Here is a 24,421-nt window from a genome sequence, read left to right on the forward strand (position 1 = left end):
CTTTCTCTATCTTTCCTGAATACCTGGAAGTCAGGAATATTAAGTAACCGATTCTCCTCTTCTTTGAGCCAGGTCTCTCTTATTGCCGCAATATCATAGTCCCATGTTGAGACTTGATCCTGCACCTCACCAACCTTATTTGCCACAGTACGTGCGTTTACTCACTTTGGGTCTAAAATTATCTTAGATCGCCTCTCATTTGCCCCTGTCCGAGGTCTCCTATTTCTGAACTGTTCTTTACTCCAGTGCTACTTGTCCCCCGCCCCCTGTCATCTTTGGACCATTTTTCTCCTCTCCAATGTTTCAACCTCGTACGCACCCCCCTACCAAATTAGTTTAAATCCTTCCCTACAGCACTAGTTAATCCTCTCTCGGGGACATTGGCCCCAGCTCTGTTGAGGTTCAACGTTTTCATCTTTTACAGACCCCTCTTGCCCCAGAAGTGGTCCCAATGCCCCAGGAATCTGCAGCACTCCCTCCTGCACCATTGCTCCAGCCATGCATTAACTTGTGTTATCCTACTATTACTGTGCTCACTAGCGTGTATCACTGGGAGTAATCAAGAGATTGCTACCTTTGAGGTCCTGCTCTTTAACTTCCTCCCTTGCTCCTGAAACTCTGACTGTAGGATGACGACATTTTCCCTCCTATGTCATTAGTTCCCACATGGAACACTTGTTCTCGATGTTCGCCTTCCCCCTTCAAAACATTCTGCACCCTCTCATTGAACTATGGCAAGGGCACAACTGTCATATCCTGAAAACATGGAGCATTATCAGACACATAAAATGGAGAGAAAGATTGGAAGAAATAATGTGATAAACACGGGGAAATTCTGCATCAGCGATTGCGAGCCCGATATTTTCTGCTGATTGAGGGAGGTGAAACGCGCTGTAAATGACACGAACAGTTACAATTATTCACTGAATGAATCGCTTGAAATTTTAATTAACAAAGAACACAGGTAAAAGCAAAGATAGGACAACAAATATAAGAACAACAGTAAAATTTTAAAAATAGGGAATAAATAGCTGGATATAATGAATAACCAGTAACACCAATGAAAGCAATGATTCGGCAATAAGTGTAAGAACAATAGTAGCATTAAACACATTTAGAGAATAAATAACTGATCAACCAGGAGAACCAACATCAGTGACCATCATGTTGTAAAGGAAAAGAATGAATATTTACAGCTAAACCGATTTACCTACGAACATCTGGATATGGGGAGAGACCAGAAACACGGTAAATTACAGTGAGGCGGAATCAATACATGAGGAGAGCGGCGATACAATAAAAGCCGCAATTTCCACAAGTTCACAGCGCCTTGAGTGAGGAGGAACTTGCTCAATTTGCCTTTTACTAGATTCAACCTCTGCTCCCTTGCCCTATACTGTCAGTTTAATTTGAAGTAATATTCCAGATTTATGTTTAATTTTATCCAATAAGCGTGTCATTTCTAGGCTGACAAGTCCAAGTTTCTCCTATATTTCCTCATCATTCAGACTCCTCACACTGGGATCAACCTCCTGACTCTTCACTGCACTGCCTCAAGCGACTGACGGTCTCTTTTGTTTCTCAGCGATCTGAACTACAACCCGACGAGAGGACTGCAGTTAGATCACAACTTCTTCTAACTTGTCTTCTACCCGTCCTGGCTGTTGGTCCAAATTCTACTGATTTGATCATTGCTGCTGTGCATTGGTGGGGCAGCTTCAGCATCGAATCTACTGAGGCTCCGCGGAACTCTCTCAACCTTGGCCGTTTATAGAGAGATGCAATGACTTACCCGGAGCTCCAGCAGTCAGTATAGGATAGTAAATCCTTTGTATATCCCAAAGTGCAACAAGTATCCGATACTGTACTTGGAGATTCGGAATCATTCTTTAGATCTCTGTGTGATTCACCAATCCCTGTTGGTGCTGGAGGCGATGCTCCGACAGGCACTAATAGATAACCCAATGAAATGGTTCTCCTATTAATAGTCAATGGAAAGCTCCCGTGCGATACTTTGGTTCCATTGAGACAGACATATTCCTCGCAATATTTTTTCAGATGCATTTCTATTTTCATCAGATATTTCACCGATGTTAATTAAAATTCCTCAAATCGTAGAATATTATTTTAATGGTTACTCGGAATAACAGAGAATGTGAAACCTACAGTCTGATAACACTGATGTAAATTGAGAGTACCTCCAATTATAGACCAGATTACTCTCAAATACCAATTAATATTGGAGGTCAAGAGATTTACTGTTCCCTTCTCAGGATCGGGCTTAATTTTCACACTTCGAATTTGAACCTTATCAGTGGTCAGCTTGGAGACTTCCTACAAATATTATCTCCATTTGCCTCGTCCTTTACAAATATTGTTACACCACTGGACTTCTTACAGGTATATAGAACCATACAATCATAGACTGGGGCCATTCAGCCTATTGTGTCTGTGCCGGCTCTTTGAAAGAGCTATCCAATTAGACCCATTCCCCTGCTCTTTCCCCATAAATCTGATTTTTTTCCCTTCACGTGTTTATAACAACTCGCTGGGTGAAAAACAATTCTACTCATCTCGCCTGTGGTTCCTTTGCCAATTATCTTAAATCTGCGTCCTCTGTTAAATGACTCTCCTGCCTACTGGAATTACTTTCTCCCTCGGTCCTCTATCAAAATCTTACAGGATTTCGAACACCTCTATTAAATCTCCTCTTAACCTTCTCTGGTGTAAGGAGAACAGCCCCAGCTTCTCCAGTCTCTCCACGTAACTGAAGTCCCACATCAGTGGTACCATTCCAGTAAATCTTCTCTGTATCCTCTCCAAGGCCTTGACATCCACCTGAAGTGTGGTGCACAGAATTGGAAAAAATACTTCAGTTGGAGCCTAAACAGTGTTTTATAAAGTTTAGCGTGGCCTTATTGCTTCTGTTCTCTATGCCTCCGTTTACAAAGCCAAGCATCTTGAATGATACTTCAACAGCTTTTCTCAACTTGTCCTGCCACCTTCAAAGATTTATATGCAAACACCCCCAGGCGCTTCTGTTCCTGGACTCCATTTAAAATTGTATCATTTAGTTTCGATTGACATTCCGAATTCTTCCGATCACAATGAATCACTTCACAATTCTCTATGTTAAATTGCAACTGCCATGTGTCTGCCCATTTCACCAGTCTGTCTACGTCCCCCCTGAAGTCTGTTACAATTCTGCACATTTTCTAATACATTTCCGAGTTTGTATCATTTGAAATTATACATCTATAACCAAGTCCAGGTCGTTAAAAAGAGCAGTGGTCCCAATACTGACTATTGGGTAACACCACTGTATAATTCCCTCCTGTCTGAATAACAACCGTTCTGCTTCTGTCTCTTAGCCAATTTCGTATCCACCCTGTTACTGCACCGTTAATCCCATGGATTTCAATTTCGCTATTACGTCTACCGTGTGGTACTTTATCAAATACCTTTTAAAATTCCATGTACATAACATAAACCTTCATCAACCCTCTCCGTTGCTTCATAAAACAACCCAATCAAGTTGGTCAAACACGATTTGTCTTTAACATGTCCGTGCTGGCTGTAAATTATTAAACCATTTTCCCAAGTATCGTTTAAATATTTCTCGTATTGTTGTATCTAAATGTTTACCCATCATCGATGTTAGGTTGCTTGGCCTGTAGTTGCCTGGTTTATCCCTTGCCCCTTTTTTGAGCAGGGGTTTAGCATTTGCAATCCCCCAGTCCTCTGGCAACGCTCCCATGTCGAAGGAGGATTGGAAACTTGTGGCAAGAACCTCTGTTATCTCCACCCTTACTTCCCTCAGTAACCAAGGATGCATCCATTCCGGACCAGGTGTAGTTTGTGATGTTTCAACTTTGAGCGCTGCCACCATTTTAAATACCTCCTCATAGACTATTGTTTTCCCATCCAATATCAAAGCGATCTTATCCTTGACTGTCACATTGGCAGCATCCTCTTCTTAATGATGGCTGCTGCAAAATTTGTATTATTTGCATCCTTATAAAGACTTTCGGGTTATCTTTTACGTTAGCTGCTAAACTTTTCTCATATACTTATTTTGCCCCTCTTATTTCCTTTTTTAGTTGTCCTCTGTACATTTTCTATTCAGCTTGGTTGTCTACTGTATTATGAATCTGACATTTATCATAACCGTCCTTTTTCGGTTTCTTTTTAATCTCCATATCTTTAGCCATCCACGGAGCTCTAGCTTTGGATGCCCTCCTTTTCGCCCTCGTGGGAATGTGTCTATTGTGTACCCGAACTATGGCCTATTTGAAGGCCTCCCATTCTGCAAACTCTTGCCTGATAATATAAGTCGTACATTCAAAACGAATTAGGTGAAGTGAGGCTGAGGTCGTTGTCTTGAAATAGTTAGTGAATCAGTTAACATTGCTGTACATCTTATAAGATAGCGAGATTGGATGGAGTGATGAAAGGGTGGCTGACCGGTTGTGGGTTGCAGGGAAATTTTACAATGGAAGTAAGCCATCGTTCCCAGCGACTCGTCGGTCTTAGTGTACGAATCTCGATTTGGGGCTCTCGCGCTTCAAATCCCGGAGATGCACTGCTGTTTTCCATTTTTCGTCAAGGATCACCAGTTGGCTTCAGCCTTGCAGATTGCAGAATTGACTTATATCAAGAGCAGAGGATAAGATGCAGGTTGTTTGATGACGCAATAGACATAGAGAGAAGAAAATGTCGCAAGGTGGTGTGGACATTGAAGCCGAAGTGAATTTATCCCAATTCAGGCGATCTCATGAGTGCAGATTGCAACATGTCCTGTATTGACCAGGAGTCGAAGCGGGGTAGGCTAGAATTCTACATCTGAACCACCACTGCCCACACAGCAGCTAAAGGCAGGAGTCAACCGGAAAGAAAGAAATACAGGCTGACAGAGATGCTGTGATAAACCAATGCAGTCTGATCCACGGCCGTGCAAGATATGCCGCTTGGAGCTGGAGTATTTGTTCACTTCCGAGTACCACACTTTAGAAAGGATATCAAGGCCTCGGAGATGGTACAGAGAAGATTTACCAGAATGGTACAAGGGATGAGGGAATTCCGTTTTGTGGAGAGACTGGGAATGCTGTGATTGTTGGAGCAGAGAGGATTAAGGGGAGATTTAATAGAGTTGTTCGAAATTATGAGGAGTTTTAAGAACATAACAACACAAGGAATAGGAGCAGAAGTAGGCCATACGGCCCGTCGAGCCGACTCCGCCATTCAATCAGGTCATTGCTGATCTTCGACCTCAACTCCACATTCCCGCCCGATCCCTATATCCCTCGGTTCCCCTACAGTGCAAAAATCTATCCGTCTCAGCCTCGAATATATTCAATGACTGAGCATCCACAGCCCTCTGGGAAAGAGAATTCCAAAGATTCGCAAGCCTCCGAGTTAAGAAATTCCACCTCATCTCAGTCTTAAATGTCTGACCCCTTACCCTGAGACTATGTCCCCGAGTTCGAGAACCTTGAGCCAGGGGAAATAACCTCTCAGTATCTACCCTGTGAAGCCCCCTCAGAATCTTATCTATTTCAATGAGATCACCTCTCATTCTTCTAAACTCCAGAGAACATAGCCCATTCCACTCAGTCTCTCCCCACAGATGATCAGGAGGTGATCTATGAATCTGCAATGTTAAAAGGAACAGTGGGACAGTGACATTTTTGTCATTAATTCTTGTGATATGGCATCGCTGGCCAGGACACTTGCTAAGTGAAACAAGAAAACATACATTAAAAACACCGACACGGAAAACCGTGCACATTCAGTGGCCGCGTGTCCTAATGGATAAGCTGTCTGACATCGGTGTTTGCCATGATGTTATCAGAAGATTACAGTTTCGAGTTCTCTTCTGGTCCTTTTACACACTGCTTGAAAACGTGTCCTGCATATGCCGGAACTGTTTTACACCCGATCGATTCTAACAGTCCCTGTCCTGACCTGACACGCAAATTAATTTTGCTTACAGATGTTGGCAACATAAGAATTCAACTGGGGCAGAAATTACTCAGAGCAGCGAGAGCGAATGAGGCATCAAGCAGCCCAATACCGCCCATCTCAGGGAAAATAGCTACCACGGCCCGGTCAAACCTTCAAATACACGGAGCACAGGCTCGGAAAAACTGGCGACATTGTATCCCGGTTACTCGGCCTTTTAGCAACATTTACCGAGGAACCGCAGAGAGCGAAACTTTCATTGTGTTTTATTATGAATCTCAGGGACACTGAGATAGAATACTCTTTACTTGCCTGGATGAGTGCAACTGCAACAACACTAAAGAAGCTCGACAAAGGAACCTGCATGATCGGCATCCACTCCCTCCATCACCGGCGCACTGCGGCTGCAGTGTTTACTGTCTACAGGATGCAATGTCACAACTCGCCAAGGCTTCTTCAGCAGCACCTCCCAAACCCGCGACCTCTGCCAGCTGGACGGACAAGAGCAGCAATTACATAGGAACACCATCACCTCCACGTTCCCCTCAAAGTCAAACATCACCCTGACTTGGACATATATCACTGTACCTTCATCTTTGCTGGGTCAAAAACCTGGAACTCCCGATCTAACAGCACTGTGGAGGTACCTTCACCGCACGGAGTACAGTGGTTCAAGATGAAAGCCCACCACAACCTTCTCAAGGCCATTTGGGAATGGGCAATAAATGCCTGCCTTGCCAAAGAGGCCCCTTGATGAATAATAAAAGATTCACAGACTTTGGTTCTCAGCTTCTCTCTTGCTTTCAGTCTCAGTTTTTTGCTCCTGTTCATTCGTGTTTGGTGCTTCTCCCTCCTGTCCTCGTTCTGTCCATCCCTCAACCCCAGCTTCTCCAGCCTTTCCTCGTAATTGAAGTCCCTCATCACCGAACCAGAATTGGACACAATACTCCAGTTGTGGCCGAACCAGTATTTTATAAAGGTTCATCATAACTTCCTTGCATCTATTTATAAAGCCCAGAATCCCGTATGCATCTTTAACCACGTTCTCAACCTGTCCTGCCACCTTCAAAGATCTGTGCACATAAACCCCAGATCTCTGTGTTCCTGCACCCCCCCTCAGAATTGTGCCATTTGGCTTACGTTGCCTCTCCTCGTCTTTCCTGGCAAAGTGCATCACTTCGTTATTCTCGACGTTACATTTCATCGGCCATCTGTCCGCCCATTTCACCAGCCTGTCTCTGTCCTCTTGAAGTCTATTACTATCCTCCTCACTGTTTACTACAATTCCAAATATTGTGTCATCTGCAAATTTTGAAATAGTGCCCTGCATACCCAAGTCCAAGTCATTCGTATATATCAAAAAAGCAGTGGTCCCAGTACCGACCGCTGGGGAGCACCTCTGGATACCTTCCTCCACTCCTAAAAACAGTCATTTCCCACTACTCTCTGTTTCCTATCATTTCGCTAATTTCGTATCCATGCTGCCCTTTTTATTCCATGGGGTTCAATTTTGCTTAAAAGCCGATCATGCGGCACTTTATCAAAAAACCCTGTTTTTCTGGCCTGTTTTTTTTCCAATAGTGTCGTGGGATCTTTCAATTTCACTAGGAGGCAGGCTGGGCCTCCATTTATTGTCCCCTCTGACATTGCAAAACTTCCTCAGTACTGCATTGAAGTGCCAGCCTCAATAATGTGCGCAAGTTTCGGCACTGAGCCTGGAACTGACGACATTCATCACTTAAATGCCCGAATGCTGACACCTGACCCAAGGCTGCCAACAAAGGAACACTGATAAGCTCACTGTGCAGGTCTGTCATTGAAGGCCTGAAACTTAGGCGCTGTCAGGAAGGATCTCGAATTGTGCCTCCTGCAATTTCTCAATCCATCGAGTTATTTTTGTGGGTGAAGCTTCCGCGCGGAGAGAGGTGACCACTGGAGGGCGCCAATTTCCACCAGCTCATTCCTTGAGAAATCAGGAACGTGTCGTGATAGAACACTTCACTGCAGTTTCTGTCTTGTCGTTTATGCGGAGTTGATCAGATATAGCAGGAGAATCAAAGAACATCAAAATAGTCCGTTAATTTCGGGGTTGTTGTTGCGTCTTTTTACAGAATCCGCTAACTGAGAGAATGGGCTTTTATGAATCTTCTGACACTGAATGCAGGATTGTTAATTTATTATCAGTTTTCCCAAACCACTTTTTTTCGGGCAGTGGACGTCGTCACATGTGGTTATCGTTAGGATTAGGGTTAGGGTAAGTGGGGTGATTATTGTAAAAGAATCAGTAACATTATGGAGCTGGTTATTCTACAGCATTGTATTTGGATTAAGTACAAAATTTGTCAAATGTTGGTAACTTTTTATTACAATAATTCCAGTTGATAATGAGTTTCTGTTTATCTAGAATAGACTGTGTCAAAGATCAAGGTGAAAGTGGATTAGACGGAGTATGAGGTGGGATTGAGTTCTGCTGCTGGAAGTCTTTATTTCATTTTATCATTTAAAAATTGTAATAATTAGAGTACAGGGATATTCCACCCCATGCTTCAACTGTTCTCTGAATTTAGATTGGGTCAGGGCATAAATACCAGTGTTTGTGCAACAAGTCAGGAGCTGGAGCATGAATCCAATTTCTCGTATTAATTCATGCATACGTAAAGATTGATCCCCTAAACACCACATTCGTCTCCACGCAGATTAAAGGAGAAACACTGCCCAAAACAGTATGAAATTCCCTGATATAATAAACAGTAAAATCATTGATTAAAATAGTCCCACTGATAAGCTGAACTGGAATGTCGCGTTTCTGCACTGTACAATATTTAACACTACACCAGTGTAACCCAGGGATGTAACACGATGCCTTATAATCTGAACTTGATATTCGCGTTTCTACATAGTCCCATATCGAACACTATGATAGCTAAAAACAGGGATGTAACAATACATAGATTTTACAACATAAAAACAGGCCATTTCCTCCCTCAAACCTCATCCCACCCTATCAGCATGTAGCAGTTACTCTCAGCGAGCAGTTATGATCTGGAAATCGCTGCCTGAAACGGTGGTGGAAGCAGATTCAATAATGGCTTCCATACAAGAATTGGATAAGAGCAAACAGTGATGGAGCTTGGGGATCAGACGAACTGGCTTGCTCTTACAAAGAGCCGGCACGGGCTCGATGGGCTGAATGGCTTCCTTTCGTGTTGTGACTATTCTATGATTCTATGTTTCTATATATTTATCTAGCTTCCCCTGAAATGCATCTATGCTATTCGACACAACCACCAATGTGGTGGGAGGTTCCACATTCTAACCATTATCCGTATAAAAAAAAATCTCCTGAGTTCCTTCTTCGATTGATTAGTGAAATTTTATATTAATGAGCCCAAGGTTTGGATTCCCCACAAGTGGAAACATCTTCTCGACCTCCATCGTATCAAAACACTTCATAATTGTAAACACTTCTATTATATCACGTTCTCTTTTCTAGGGGATAAAAAAGTCCCCGGCTGCTCAGTCTTTCCTGATAGTTATAAACTCTAGATTCTGGTATCATTCTTGTGAATTTTTTTTGCACCTTCTCCAGCGCCTCGATATCCTTTTTATGGTATGGAGACCAGGACTTTGCACAGACTTGAAACGTTAACTCTGTTCCTCTCTCCACAGACGCTGTCTGACCTGCTGAGTGTTGCAGCATTTTCTGTTCTGATTACAGTATTCTAAGTCTGGCCTAAGGAAAATCCTATACAAATTTATCATAACATCTATGTTTTTCAATTTTATTCCTCTAGAATTGAACCCTTTTTGAATTGTTTGCGTTTTATGGTCCTGTTAACCTGCGTTGCAACTTTTAATGAATTTTCAATCTGTACCCCAAGACCACTTTGCTCCTCTGCCCCATTTACACTCTTGTTTCTCACAGTATGTGGCCTCCTTATTCCTAATACCAAAATACACCCCATCACAATTACCTCTATTCAAATTCAGTTTCCATTTTCACGCCCATTCTGCAAGTTTATTAACGCCTTCTTGAATTTTGTCGCCTTCTTCCTCAGTATTATCTACACCTCTGGATTTGGTGTCATTTGCAAATTTTGAAATTGTACTTCCGATTCCTGGGTCCGAAAGTTCGCCCTTATTATACGAACTGGATACTCGTGTTTCTGTCCGTTCCAATATCGAACAAGCAAAGCGATCACCCGAGCTGCGTTTGGTCTTCCCAATGTAGAGGAGACCGCATCGTAAGATTGATAAAAAGCTGTTAAATCTTTAACTTCTTCCAGTTCTGACAAAAAGGTCATCGACCTGAAAGGTTAACTTTGTTTCTTTCTCCACAGTTGCTGCCTGACCTGCTGAGTATTCCCAGCATTTTCTCTTTTCATCTCAGATTTCCATCATCCGCAGTATTTTGCTTTTGATTTCCAATACTGTGCCCAGTCCTGGAATCCATATTATATAAAGGAGATAGACGCACTGCAGAAGGTGAAAGACCGATTCAAAGGAATGATACCAGACCTGCGAAAAGACTGAACACGCTGGGGCTTGTTTCTCGCGAAAAGGGAACGCAGAGGGTAAATTAATGGAGCTCTTCAAAATTATGTAAAGGTTTGATAGGATTGAGGTAGAGACGATGTTTGCACTTGTGGGTGAGTCTAAAGCGAGGAGTCACACATATAAGATGGTCAATAATAAATCCAAGAAGAAATTCAGGAGAAACGTCTTTTCACAGAGAGTGGTTAGAATGTGGCATTTGCTGCGACATGGAGTGGTTGAGGTCAATAGCATAGGTGCATTTAAGGGGAATCAGATCAATACATGAGGGAGGAAGGAATAGAAAGTTATGCTGATTGGCTTAAATACGGAGGGGTGGGAGGAGTCTTGTGTCGAGAATAAACACCAGTTTATTCAGTGTGGCCGAATGGCCTGTTTCTGTGGTGTAAATTCCATGTATTGTTACATCTCTGTGTTGCACTATTTAATTGTTCGATATTTGTCACTGCAGTATCACGAATATCCAGTTCAGATGACAAAGGGGATTATTGTTACATCTGTTGTTGTAATATATAAATACAAGTTGCTGTTGTCTATAATGTTTGTCTCTCAATCTTTCACTCTTTAGATTCATCTGCTTTATAAACTGGGCTTTGTTTCTGTGTAATTGAATGTTGCGGAGAGATTGTCGCGGTGACTGAGTTAGGGATCTTTCTAAAGCATTTGTTTTTTTTTAAACTTCTTTGTTTTGACTCTTTTAAATGTCATGAATTTGTTTTAACTCGTTGCCTAATTGAAAAAAAGCCACAAACTGTAAGCTGACCACAAACGACAGGCTTTTTTTGTCCACTGCTAACTAAAACAAGATAACTGAGCAAAGGTAAAGTTCTTCCACCTTTGCAAACTGGATCAAAAGTGGTGAAGCAGCAAGAAACTGGAGGTTTGTGTCCCCTGCTCCAGGATCAGAAGAGAAAACGAACAAAGGGGCAGTTTGGACCCTGCAGCAAACACTAACAAGGAGAGGCAGACAGACCAGCACCTTTTAGGGGGAGTGAGTGATTCAATGAGTGGCAAAGCAGGACAGAAAATCTTGCAAACTTGTATTAGACAGAGTGAGAGGGAAGCTCTTCAGTCTGTCCTGGGTGTCTTTCTGTCTCACTCTCTCAACTTTCCTCTCTTCTCTTTCGTTTCTCTGCTTTGTAACTGGGGATTCTGTCTGTCAGTAGTATTTGCTTAAAGATTGCCTGTGTAACGGAATGAGTGAGGGAGGGAGTGTGAAGAGTGTGAGGGAGTGTGAGTGAGCTCTGGGCTTTTGCTGTGTATTTTTATTATCTTGCTTTGTTTTTTAATCAAATCGTTTTCTGTTTCTCTCTCCAGACGAAACTTTTGATGGAAATGCTGCAACATGGAAGAAGTGTAGTGAGAATTTTTGGAAGGAGGAAGAATCCTTGGCCAAGAAGCTTTCTCTCCAGAGGAGACTGACCGAGGCCTTCACCACAGACTGCACCCAATCGGGCTCACGTGTATTCATTCTACTGTGTGATCACTGGGTCACTGTGGGGTCATTGGGACACTGTGGGATCATAAGGTCACCGTGGGATCACTGTGGAATCACTGTGGGATCACTTTTTTCACTGTGGGATCATTAGGTCACTGTGGGATCTCTGTGGGTTCAATGAGTCACACTGGGACACTGTGGGAGGACTTTAGAATCTATGGAGTTCTGTGGGATCACTGGGACATTATGGGAACAGCGTGGAACACTTAATTACCCAGCTGGGCCGAAAAGCTCTGTTTCTGTGCCGCACTGTATTCTGTTATAGAGAAACATATCTAAAACCGTCTTCTTAAATCTCGATCCTCTAACGCCTCCACACTCAACTCCAACGAAAAATGCGAGGGGCTCATGGAATTCCTTCTCACGAAGATTGAGACCATCCGTTCAGCTTCTTCTGCCGCTTCCCTCCTTTTTCCTAGCCCACCAAGCCAAACTTTCCCTCCGGTACCCCCTGCCCTAGCTCTGAACTCGCATCTTTGTCTAGTTTCTCCTATCTCCCCTCATGTCACCTCCGAGTTCATCTTCACCATGAGACCCACCTCCTGCTCTCTCGACCCTAATCCCACCAAACTCTTGACCACCCAACTTCCCTTCCTGGTCCCCATGTTAGCTGACTCTGTTAACTGTTCCGTCTCCTCAGGTACTGCCCCCTCCAGTTCAAATCTGCCGTCATCACCTCCCCTCCTCAAAAAAAACACCCTTGACCCCTCTGTCCATGAAAACTACCGCCCCATCTCCAATCTCCCTTTCCTCTCCAAAATCCTTGATCGTGTTGTCGCCTCCAAAACCCGTGCACATCTTTCCCGCAATTCCATGTTTGAATCCCTGCAATCAGATTTCCGCCCCGACCACAGTACTGAGACGGCCCTCATCAAAGACACAAATGACTGTGAGGTGGATACTCTAACCCTCCTCATCATTCTCCACTTGTCTGCAGCCTTTGACATGATTGACCACAACATCCTCCTCCAATGCCCGTCTCCTATCGTCCATCTGGGTGGGACTACGCTCGACTGGTTCCATTATTTCCTATCAGGTCGGAGACAGAGAATCACCTGCAACGGCTTCTCTTTCCGCTCCCGCACCGTTACCTCTGGTGTCCTCCAAGGGGCGAGGCTTGGCCACATTCTATTTCTCATCTACATTCTGCCCCTTGGTGACAGCATCCGAAAACACAGTGGGGATTATATTCAATAACGTCCGAAACCGGGCGCCGGAATCGCAGTCCGCGATTAACCCGCGCTCGGTGCTTCCGTCACAGGCAGGATGAGGCATCACCAAAGCCACACGTTGAAATCCTGCGTTGACAGGACGATTCAAGGACATTCACCCTTTCCACCAGCAGAGGGAGTCCGAATCTCTTAAAGGCAGTCTGCATCTTTCGCAGGCAGCCTGCACCAATCAAAGAAAGCCTCGACCTGTTACTTGCAAAGCCATAAGATACGGGTCTTCACGGATTTGAAACGGAAATCAGACATTGCACACGTTAAAAACAGATGCTGGTCCCGTCGCTACTTTTACAAAAGGTTGAGTTATTTAAAACATTGAATAAATGTTGCACACTACTAAATCCCACATTCTCCAATCTGCAAGCGAGGCCTCGCCAATCGACCGATCTGAATTTGGACTGGGCCTGCGATAGTGCGTGCACCAATACTCTCTGCTGATGCTCTGGAGGCCTTGGTGCAAGAGGTGGACAGAAGGAGGGACATCCTATATCAGTAGGGGGGGAGGGGGGGAGGCAATGGTAGTGTGGGGAGTGGGGCGGGCTCACGAGGCCCTGAAGACGTATACTCAACAGGCAGTGCGAGGCAATATGGGATGCAGTCAATACTAGACGCATGACACCACGAACATGGATGCATTGCAGGATATGTTCAATGCTTGGACACGAGTGGTCAATGTGAGTGAGGTCAACAGTCAACCGGCATCTCCATCCACTGCCCTACGCACTACACCCCCATCACCCACATAACAACAAACACTTTTCATCAGAGTCTTCCTCTCACCCTTACACTTTACCACTGTTGCAAGCCGCACACCCACAACTCACAGGTCACAAACACTGGCAGCTATCAACAATGACAGGGTTCTCACCCAGACACAGATCCCGCTTTATGCAGGAGATGGTGGCGCATAACAGCAGGCAGCAACTGGCAGTGACATTTAGCCTCTGGAGGCTGTTCCGCCATTCGCTGATCTCATGTTTGTTCTGTAACATAACTCCGTATATCCACCTAAGCCCCATACCCCTTAATACCCTTGGTTCACAGAAATCTTTCAAATCAGATTTAAAATTCACAATTGAGCTATCGTCAACTTCGTCTGCTGAAGAACGTTCCAACCTTCTCCCAGCCTTTGCATGTAGAAGCGTTTCCTGCACATCATGGCTCTAAATATTAGGCAATGTCCCCTAGTCATTGCATTCCTTGAAAGGAGACCTCCATGAACAAGTACAAATGCATCATCACCCAGAAGCAATAATCCAGCACATAACCTGTAAATCCTGCGTGCTCCCTGTAAATAACGCTGTTGGGGGGTCCTGCAGGCACTCTAAGACATGTTCAGATAATCAGACAGTAGTGGAGCTAAAATGGTGTCTATCACTTTAAATCAGCGTTGCACATTGATCGAACGCATATTCTCCCGACTTTATGTGATTCTGGCGTTCGTTTTCTGAACATGCTCTGAACCATTTAACAAGATGGCGTCTGGTGAAACAACGGGCGCTGAACGGCCCAATTTAACGGCCACATTCAGAATCCTATGTATGCTGACGACACCCAGTTCTACCTCACCACCACCTCCCATAACCCCTCCACTGTCTCTCATTTGTCACATTCCTTGTCCGAGATCCAGTGCTGGATGAGCAAAAATTTCCCCCAACCAAATATTGGGAAGACTGAAGCCATTGTCTTTGGTCCCCGTTACAAACTCCATTCCCTAATCACCGACTCCATCCGTCTCCCTGGTCACTGTTTGAGGCTGAACCAGACTGTTTTCAAACATGGCGTCCTATTTGACCTTGTGATGATCTTCCAGCCAAGTATCCGCTCCATCACCAAGACCGCCTACTTCCAACTCTGTAACGTTGCTCAACTCCGCACCTGTCTCAGCTCATCTGCTGCTGAAACCCTCATCCATGCCTTTGTTATCTCCAGAATGGAATATTCCAATGGCCTCCTGGCCGGCCTCCCATCTTCCACTAATCATAATCTTAGCTCATCCAAATCTCTGTTGGCTGTATCCCAACTCATAGCAAGTCCCGTTCTCCCATTACCTCTGTGCTCGTAGACTTTCATTGGCTCCCGGTCCTGGAACGCCTCGATTATAAAATTCCCAACATTGTTTTCAAATCCCTCCATGACATTGTCTCTCCCTAATTGTGTAACCTCCTCCTACTCTAAAACCCTCCGAGATCTCTGCGCTCATCCATTTCTTGCCTCATATGCATCCCCGATTTTAATCGCTCCACCATTGGCGGACGGGCATTTAGCTGATTAGGTCCTGAACACTGGAATTCACTCCCTGAACTCCTCTGGCACTCTCTCCTCATTTAAGACGCCCCTTAAAGCTTACCACTTCGACCCCTGTCCTCATGTCTCCTTATGTGGCTTGTTGTCAAATGTTGTTTTTAACGCTCCTGTGAATCTCCTTGGGAGTTTTTCTACATTCAAGCAAATATTGACGCTTGTTGTCTTTGTTGTTGTTGTTGTTGTCTTTGTTGTTGTTGCTGCTGCTGCTGCTGCTACTGCTGATGGGCCTGTACGTTCAGGATCCTGAAAGGTGTGTCAATATATCATCAGTTGTCGCGAAGATGCTAGAATCCATTATTATGGAAGTGATAACTGCGCATTTAGAAAATAGGACATTGCTGCAGGAGTTCCTCAGGGCAATCTTCAGTTGCTTCGTCAATGACATTCACTCCATCATAAGATCAGAAATGGGGATGTTCGCTGATGATTGCACAGTGTTCAGTTCCATTCGCAACCCCACAAATAATGAAACAGTCCAATCACAAATGCAGCAAGTCCTGGACAACATACAGGCTTGGGCTCGTAAGTGGCAAGTAACATTCGCGACAGACAATTGCTAGGCAATGACCATCTCCAACAAGAGAGAGTCCAACCACTTCCGCTTGACATTCAACGGCATTACCGTCGCCGAATCCCCCACCATCAACATCCTGGGGGTCACCATTGACCAGAAACTTTACTGGACCAGCCACATAAATACTGTGGCTGCAAGAGCAGGTCAGAGGCTGGGTATTCTGTGGCGAGTGACTCACCTCCTGACTCCACAAAACCTTTCCACCATCTAAAAGCACAAGTCAGGAATATGATGGAATACTCTCCACTTGCCTGGATGTGTGCAGCTCCAACAACACTCATAAAGCTCGACACCATCCAGGACAAAGCAGTCGGCTTGATTGTCAGCCCATCCACCATCGTAAACATTCACTCCCTTCACCACCAGCGCACTGTGGCTGTAGTTTGTTCCATCGACAGGATGCACTGCAGCAACTCGCCAAGGCTTCTTCGACAACACCTCCCAAGCTCGCAACCTCTACAACCTAGAAGGACAAGAGCAGCAGGCACATGGAAACAACACCACCTGCACGTTCCCGTCCAAGTCACACACCATTCCAACTTGGAAATACATCGCCGTTCCTTCATCGTTGCTGGGTCATAACCCTGAAACTCCCTTTCCAAAAGCACTGTGGGAGAACCTGCATCACACGAACTGCAGCGGCTGAAGAAGGTGTCTTACCACCACCTTCTCAAGGGCAATTAGGGATGGGCAATAAATGCCGTCCTCACCAGCGACGCCCACATCCCATGAACGAATTAAAGAAAAGTTCTGAGCGCCGCACCTTCAGCAGGACATATTGACCTAGGAGGGAGTGCAGCGTTGGTTTACTAGAATTATACCCAGACTTAAAGGGTTAAGTTACGAGGAGAAATTACACAAATTGGGGTTGTATTCGCTAGAGTTTAGAAGGTGAAGGGGTGATCTTATCGAAGTTTATAAGATATTAAGGGGAACAGATAGGGTGGATAGAGAGAAACTATTTCCGCTGGTTGGGGATCCCAGAACGAGTGGGGCACAGTCTAAAAATTAGAGCCAGACCTTTCAGGAGTGAGATTAGACAATACTTCTACACACAAAAGGTGCTACAAGTTTGGAACTCTCTTACGCAATTAGCAATTGATGATACCTCAATGGCCAATTTTAAATCTGAGATGGATAGCTTTTTGCCAACAAAAGGTGTTAAGGGATATGGGCCAAAGGCAGGTATATGGAGATTGATCACAGATCAGTCATGATCTTATGAAATGGCGGAGCAGGTTTGAGCGGCACAAGGGCCTACACCTGTTACTATGTTCCTATGTTCCTGTAGGGGTGATTCCATATTTACAGGGGTACTAAGTGGCGTACACATTTAGGGAGTCCACACATTGTGTCAGGAAATCCGGAAGCGGACCAATATTTGTGTAAGTATCCAGATACATTATTGTAGTCTTTAGAATTAATTACTGGTCAATCCATAGACTGGGTGAATATTTACGGGAGAATCCAAGAGTCTGCCATTATTTTCAGGTAGATCCAGAGACTGCTCCAATAATTACAAGGAGTTCCATAGACTTGCCAATATTGATGGGGCATCCAGAGATTGCACCAATATACACAGAATGGTTTCCAACTGACCAGTTTCCATCTTTGAGTTTAAACCCAACCTTTGAAATTAAAGGATTTCACTCAGAAATAATTTGCAATCTGTAAATGAAGCTGCTCTCCCTTCACATCAATGCTGTGAAACTGCGGGTCTCTTAGTTTGTGTTCTTACTAATATCTATTACATAATAAACTGGGCTTTGGGCTTTCCATCTGTGTAATAGTTGGTTAAATCTATGTAGTGATATTAAAATTGTTCGACATAAAGTTGTGAACTGAATGTGTTTGTTCAGTGACTGTAATTAATCTCAGTCTCCGTGGGCCCTAATTGTGTAACAGGAGTGTTTTTCTCTCGGCTATAAATAAGCGAACTGGCAACGTGTTATCCCACAGCGTGAGTGGAACCATCTTCTTCGGCATTAATAGGGATCAGTGGCTCTACACAGATGGAAAGATTCGATCGAAATCTGAGATCAATAGATTGGAATGTTACAGCAACAGGTCGGAATCTGAGAACAATAGATTGGAATGTTACAACAATGGGTCAGAATCTGAGAACAATAGATTGGAATGTTACAACAATTGTTCGGGATCTTCCAGATTGGAGCAATCCATTCTGGACTATTTAATACCTGTATGAATATTATGATTCACTATCATTAGAGGATCGGATATATTTTGCGATTTTGGGTATAGAAGTAATTTACTACCCCGTCCTCGCTGCTGCCGGTGTCTCTGGTAAGTTTCCATATCCAGCTGTTAATTCTATAAACCATGTTTCACTGTATGACTGTTCTTTCCGTTCTCTGCCCCTCACTCGCTGCCAACGGTGTCACTGGTAAGTCTTTATCTCCACCTATTAATTCTATAAACCATGTTTCACTGTATGACTGTTCTTTCCATTCTCTGCCCCTCACTCGCTGCCAACGGTATCACTGGTAAGTCTTTATCTCCACCTATTAATTCTATAAACCATGTTTCACTGCATGACTGTTCTTTCCATTCTCTGCCCCTCACTCGCTGCCAACGGTGTCACTGGTAAATCTTTATCTCCACCTATTAATTCCATAAACCATGTTTCACTGTATTACATTTCTTACCATTCTCTGTTCCACACTCTCTGTGTTCGAGTTGCTGTTATGCTGTCAAATCTAGCCTAACAATTTAGCCGTACCATGGATAGGAGATATATTGAAGTGTTAACAGAGATGGCAGATAGATTAAAGTTGGGCCTCTGGGTTTGAGATTCAATTTACATTGGGACCATGGGAGAGAGGCTCTATCAAACGGTGCTGAGCATGCGCCTGAGGCAGTACTAATATTTACAGGGGATCCAGAGACGGTATAAAGAAAATAGAAAAATAAGAAAAAGGAGCAGGAACATGCCATATGGACCCTCGAGCCTTCTCCGCCATTCAATCAGATCACAGCTGATATTCGACCTCAACTCCACGTTCCTGCCCGATCCCTAAATCCCTTTATTCCCCTTGAGTCGAAAAATCTATCTATCTCACCCTTGAATATACTCGATGACTCATCATTTAAAGCCCTATGGGGGAGAGAATTCCAAAGATTCACAGCCCTATGCGTGAAGAAATTCCTCCTCATCTCAGTCTTAAATGGTCACTCCCTTATCCTCCGCTATCCCTTAGTTCCAGAATCTCCAATCAGGAGAAACAACCTCTCGACATCTACACTGTCAAGCCCCCTCAGAATCTTACATGTTTCAAGGAGCTCACCTCTCATTCTTATGCACTCCAGAGAGTATAGGCCCATTCTACTCAAAATCTCCTCATACGACAGCCATCTCATCCCCGGAATTAATCGAGTGAACCGACGTTGCACCACCTCGAAGTCTGTCCTTCCTCAGATATGGAGACCAAAACTGTACGCAGTACTCCAGGTGCAATCTCATCAAAGCTCTGTGCAATTGAAGTAAGTCTTCCTTACCTTGTACTCCAACCCCCTTGCAATAAAGGCCAACATGCTATTTGCTTTCCAATTGTTTGCTGTACCTCCATGCTAACTTTTTGTGTTTCTTGTACAGGGACACTCACATCTCTCTGAACACCAACATTTACTAGTTTCTCACCATTTAACAATATCCTGTTGTTATATTCTTCCCAGCAAAGTGGATAACCTCACATGTCCCCACATTATAATTTATCTGCCACTTTCTTGCCCGCTCACTTAACCTGTCTATATCCGTTTGCAGAATATTTGTTTCCTTCTCACAGCTTTCTTTGCCACCTAGCTTTGTATCGTCAGCAAACTTGGACAAATAACACTCGGTCCCATTATCGACTCATTAAGATATTCTGCAAATAGCCGAGGCCCAAGCACCGATCCTTTTAGTACCCCATTAGTTACAGCCTGTCAACGTGAAAATTAGCCGTTTATTACTGTTCACTGTTTTCTGTCCGTTATCCATAACTCAATCCATGTTAATATGTTGCCCCCAACCCCATGAACCCTTACCTTGCGGAACAACCTTTTATGTGGCACCGATTCGAATGCCTTTTGAAAATCCCATGTGTCTCCGCTTCTAGTTACATTCTCAAAAAAAGCTCGAATAACTTTGTCAAAAACGATTGCACTCTCATAAAACCACGTTGACTCTGCCTTATCACATTATGATGTCCTCAGTGCCATGTTACCTTTTCCTTACGAATGGATTCCAACATTTTTCCGACGACTGATATCAGGCTAATTGCCCCGAAGTTACCTGTTTTCTCTTTCACCCCTTTCTTGAACAGCGGGGTTACATTTGTTACCTTCCAATCCGCTGGGACCGATTGACAATGTTGGGCAGTTTGGAAGGTCATAAACAATGCATCCACTATGTCTTCAGCCACCTCTTTTAGAACACGAGGATATAGGCCATCAGGTCTAGGGGCTTGATCTGCTTTTCGTCCCATTAGTTTCTCCTGTACTTTTTCTTGGCTGATATTAATTATTTTAAGTTCCTCATTCTCATGAGCCCCTTCGTTCCCTTTATTTCTTGTATGCTTTTATTGTCTTCCACAGTGCAGACAGATACAATGTATTTGTTTAACACATCTGCCGTTTCCTGATTCCCCATTATAATTTCTCCTGTCTCAGCCTCTAAGATACGAACGTTTACTTTTGCTACTCTCTTCGTTTTTACATACTTGTAGAAGACCTTACATTGCGTTTATACTTATATTTAAAAGTCGATCCAGAGATGGTTTTAGTGTTTACAGGGAATGCACAGTCTGCACTAATATTTACAGGAAGATCCAGAATCGGTGCTACTATTTACAGGGGATCCGGCGAAAGTATTAATATTTACAGTGTTATCCAGAGACGGCATTAATACTTACATTGGGTTGCAGCGAATTACTAATACTTACAGGGGAATCAAGAGAAGGTACTAATATTTTCAGTGGAATCCAGTGAAGTCGCTAATATTTCCAAGGGATCCGGAGACGGTACTAATAGTTACAATGCATTGCAGAGAAGTTAGTAATATTTACAGGTGATCCAGAGACGGTTCTAATATTTACAGAGGATGCAGAGACTGTGCTAATATTTACAGGGTTCCAGAGATGGTACTAATATTTACTGGGGAACCAGAGACTATGCCAATATTTATAGCGATTTCAGAGAGAGCATTAATATTCACAGTGGTTTCCAGAGATAGTCCGAATATTTATAGGGATCCAAAGATGGTTCTAATGTCTACAGTGCGATCAAGAGATGGTACGAATATTTGCAGGGGAACCAGAGACGGTTCTACTATTTTTTGATAATCCAGATTTGGTACTAATATTTACCAGGGATCTATAGATGGTACGAATATTTACAGGGCGACAGGGACGGTATTAATATTTACAGGGGATCCAGAGACGGTTCTACTAATTACACATGATCCAGATATGCTACCAATATTTACAGGTTTTCCCAGAGGCAGTAATATTATTGAAAGGGGGACCAGAGACAGTACCAATATTTTCAGGGGGACGAGAGACAGTACTAATATTTTAGGGGTGATCCAGAGTCGGTACTAATATTTACGGGGGTTCCAGAGACGGTACTAATATTTATAGGGGATTCAGGGATTGTTCTAATATTTAAAGGGGAACCAGAGACTATACTGATGTTTTCAATGCGATTCAATGACTGTGTAATATTTACAGGGTATCCAGAGACGGTACGAATATTTAGAAGAGATGCAAAGCAGGTACGAATAGTTAGATGGGATGCAGAAACGGGACTAATATTTATTGGGGTAACCAGGGACAGCACTAATAATTACATGGGATAAAGGGACGTTACCAATATTTGTAGAGGATGCAGGGACGGTACTAATATTGAAAGGGGAACCAGAGACAGTACTAATATTTGCAGGAGGACCAAGAGTCGGTATTAATATTTATGGGCTTTCCAGCGATGTTACAAATATATATCAGGGATCCAGAGACTGTTCTAATATTTAAAGGGGAACCAGACAGTTCTAATACTTTCAGAAGTTCCAGAGACGGTACTAATAATTCCAGGCGGAGCAGGGACGGTTCTAATATTTACAGGCGTTACACAGACGGTACCAATGTTTACAGGGGATCTATAGAGAGTACTTATATTTAGTGGGGTTCCAGAGACCGTATTACTTTTTACTGTGAATCCAGAGACTGTATTAATATTTACAGTGGAGCGAGAGACGGTACAAACATTTACAGCGAAACCAGAGACGTTACTAATATTTACAGTGGACTTAGAGACCGTACTAATATACACAGGGCGCACTGTCTGATGTATGTTTTCCTTCTTCATTTCCCTTGCTTACAGTTAACTTAGTGACGATTGTGATCCTGTCTCGGGGAACGTGCGGTCTCTCCAAATGTGTCACTCACTACCTGGTGGCCATGGCAGCGGCGGATCTACTGGTCGTTATCATCGATCTGATACTCAGACACATTCCAATTGTTTATCCTGCACAGTTTGATTTCAGGTTCTTCATTCCCGTGTGTAATATCCACGCCGTCCTGCTTTTCGCAGCCACAGACTGTTCTGTCTGGTTCACGGTAACTTTCAACTTTGATCGATTTGTGGCCATTTGTTGTCAGAAGCTGAAAATTAAATATTGCACCGAGAAAACGGCATCTGTGGTTCTCGGAACAGTGACTGTGCTGAGCTGTTTAAAGAACATCTCCTGGTACTTTATGTTCACTGGTCTATATACCCCGCGTAATTCCCCCTGGTTTTGCGATATAACAGACAATGTTCTAACTTCCTCGGTGTGGGGAGCATTTGAATTTATTCATAATATTCTCACCCCTGGTGTCCCATTTGTTCTGGTTCTGCTGCTCAATGCTTTCACCGTCAGGCACATTTTATTTGCCAGCAGAGCCCGCAGGAGACTCCGGAATCACAGCAGTGGGGAGAGTCCCAGAGACCCAGAGATGGTGAGCCGAAGGAAATCCATCATTTTACTGTTTGCTATATCAGGGAACTTTATCCTGTTATGGGTGGTGTTTATGGTGTTTACTATATGGCACAGGATGTGGTTTTTGGGTTTTCGGTCTATATTTCTACCTGTGTTTGTACAAGAACTGGGATTCATTCTCCAGCTCCTGAGTTGCTGCACAAACACTTGTATTTATGCGGTGACACAGTCTAAATTCAGAAAGCAGTTGAAGAATGTGGTGAAATATCCCTTCATTCTAATTGTTAAATTCATCAAATAATGAGAAGATATGAAGATTTTCGATGAACTGAATCATTTATGTGTCATACGGTGTCTGATTCTCTCCCCACCAGACCGTGATTCTACATAACAGGATGTGTTTATTCTGCAAACACTGAACCCTTTATAACCTGAGGGTATTTATGAACTCATATTGCAGCGTTTGTCAAAGTTTGTATCTCACGTTGTAAAATAATATTTGGCGAGTAATTGAACCCCCAGGTTGGGGAGATAGGAAGACTGTAGGTGCCAGAGAATAGTGTGTTAATGGGCGGGAGGTAGAAGAGGTCCCGGATCTGAAGGTGCCGGTGACCAGTGTTTGAATGGGGCGGGAGGTAGATGAGATCGCGAGATTGTTGGTGACGGTGACCAGTGTGTTAATTGCAGGGAGGTAGAGGGGATTCCGGGTATGTAGATGCCGGTGACCATTGTGTAAATGGGGCGGGAAGCAGAGGAGATCTCGGGTCTGTTAGTGACGGTGATCAGTGTGTTAATGGGGCGGGAGGAAGAGGAAATCCCGGAACTCTCGGTGCCGGTGACCAGAGTGTTAATGGGCGGGAGGCAGAGGTTTCCCGGGACTTTTGTTGCGGGGGGTGCAGGAACTTAACCTGTACTCAACACAACGTTGCAGCCAAAAGGCACATTGAAAAGGTGAAATTGTCAGACTGTGAACGTTATAAATAAACTCGAAAGACCCGTCCTTGGAGGGGCTCGAATCACCAACAACATTTTTAATTAATGGCCCAACGCGCTGATCGATTGCGTCACAGAGACAATTGATCAACTCCGTCACTGAACATTTGCAGAGCTCTGGGAAAAGAACAGGGGAATAGAATGGGATTAATTGGATCGCTCTTTCAAAGAGGCAGCACAGTTACGATGGGCCAAATGACCTCTTCCTTTGCTGTACCTTCTATGATAGTTAAGATATAATTCATTGTATGTGAAGCGGTTGGGGCCGGGCTGTGGCGTTCCATAAATGTAATTGCTGTGTGTTTTTGTGTCGATTTGTTAATGTATTTTCG

The 24,421-nt window shown here is 43.8% G+C and overlaps 1 pseudogene; it reads left to right on the forward strand.

Annotated features, from left to right (window-relative positions):
- The first annotated feature begins 18,228 nt into the window (after window positions 1-18,228).
- Window positions 18,229-23,397, forward strand: LOC137308531 (probable G-protein coupled receptor 139; annotated as a pseudogene).
- Window positions 23,398-24,421: the final 1,024 nt, after the last annotated feature.

Source organism: Heptranchias perlo, unplaced genomic scaffold (genome assembly GCF_035084215.1).
Source record: "Heptranchias perlo isolate sHepPer1 unplaced genomic scaffold, sHepPer1.hap1 HAP1_SCAFFOLD_133, whole genome shotgun sequence".
Classification (NCBI taxonomy): Eukaryota; Metazoa; Chordata; class Chondrichthyes; order Hexanchiformes; family Hexanchidae; genus Heptranchias; species Heptranchias perlo.